This window comes from Gavialis gangeticus, unplaced genomic scaffold, assembly GCF_001723915.1.
Source record: "Gavialis gangeticus isolate Ggan-Ray unplaced genomic scaffold, GavGan_comp1, whole genome shotgun sequence".
NCBI classification, from domain to species: Eukaryota; Metazoa; Chordata; order Crocodylia; family Gavialidae; genus Gavialis; species Gavialis gangeticus.
The window spans coordinates 75,201,429-75,202,949 of NW_017728992.1; the positions used below are offsets into that span (position 1 = coordinate 75,201,429).

At 46.0% G+C, this 1,521-nt stretch overlaps 1 long non-coding RNA gene across 1 annotated transcript in view; it reads right to left on the bottom strand.

The window, feature by feature from the left end:
* Window positions 1–862: 862 nt before the first annotated feature.
* LOC109299536 overlaps window positions 863–1,521 on the bottom strand; it is a 23,044-nt gene continuing 22,385 nt past the window's right edge. Inside the window, exon 3 of the long non-coding RNA XR_002097907.1 lies at window positions 863–1,017. This is a non-coding gene — a long non-coding RNA (uncharacterized LOC109299536). The remainder of the gene's footprint in view (window positions 1,018–1,521) is intronic.

Here is a 1,521-nt window from a genome sequence, read left to right on the forward strand (position 1 = left end):
GAAGTTCAGTGCGCATAAACTGCTTTCAAAGTAGCCAAACCCAGTTTAAGATAAACCTGGATGGAGGTAGTATCAGACTTAATTAATTTAGGTTAGATCAGTTTAATAGATTCATAGATGTTAGGGTCATAATGGACTTTAGTAGGTCATCAAGTCCGCCCCCCTGCCCTAGGCAGGAAATAGTGCTGGAGTCAAATGAGGGGAGAGCACCACCTCCCTTGGAAGCCCATTCTAGATTCTGGCAACCCTTACTGTGAAGAAATGTTTTCTAATGTCCAGACTAAGTCTTCTCTCCATCAGTGTGTGGCCCTTGTTCTTAGTTACTCCAGGGGGTGGGGGTAGTAAATAGAGCATCTCCTATTCCCTGCTGCCATTCCCTGATGAATTTATAAGCAGCCCCAAGATCACCTCTCAGCCTTGTCTTGCAAAGGCTGAAGAGATTTAGGTCTCTCAGTCTCTCCTCATAGGGCCTTGCCTGCAGGCCTCTGACCATACAAGTGGCCTCCTCTGAACCCTATCAAAATTCTCCACATCCCTCTTGAAGTGCAGCACCAAAAACTGGACACAGTGCTCTAACTGCAGCCTGACCAGCGCCACATATAGAGGAAGCATCACCTCCCTGGACTTGTTCATCATGCATCTGCTAGTGCATGATAAAGTGTGGTTAGCTTTGTTGATCACTTCATCAAATCAACAACTCATGTTCATCTTGGAGTCCACTATGACTCCAAGATCCCTTTCCACTGCTGTGCTGCTGAGAAGGTGATCTTCCAGCCTGTAAGTGTGTTGGTGGTTCTTTTTGCCCAGGTGCAGCACTTTGCAAGAAAGCACTTTGTTGAACTGCATCCTATATCATTCTGCCCATTTTCCCAACTTGTCCAGATCCACCTGGATCCATTCCCTACCCTCTGGTGTGTTAACATCACCCCATAACTTGGTATAATCTGAGAACTTGGATGGGGTGCTCTCCTTGCCCTCGTCTAAGTCACTGATGAAGACATTGAATAGCAAAAGTCCCTGCGAGACTCCATTGCCCACATCTTTCCACGTTGATACCAACTTGTCCACCACCATTCTCTGGGTATGACCCCTAAGCCAATTTGCCAACCACCTGACTGTGTAATCATCTACATCACAACCTGTCAGTTTATTTATGAGAACAGAATGAGATACTGTATTGAAGGCCTTCTTAAAGTCTAGATACACGATATCTACCTCGACTCCTGGTGGAGGATAATGTTGGCTACAAAGGACCAACTCACATTATTATCATAAAATTCTAGTTTATTGGATGGATGCAAAATTCAGACCATAAACTTCAGTGCTGATCCCCTCAAACACACGCACATTCATGCACATGCACACACTCACAGTAGCTAGTTCTGAACACTAAGCACTGGTGTCAAGATATACCTATCGCTAAGCACTGGAGTCCGCTGTCGATGGACAGTTGAGTCTTCTTTCAGTGCCCCCCAGCACTCTGTTGCTTCAGAAGGGGGTCACCAGCTGGTCCTTCTGGCT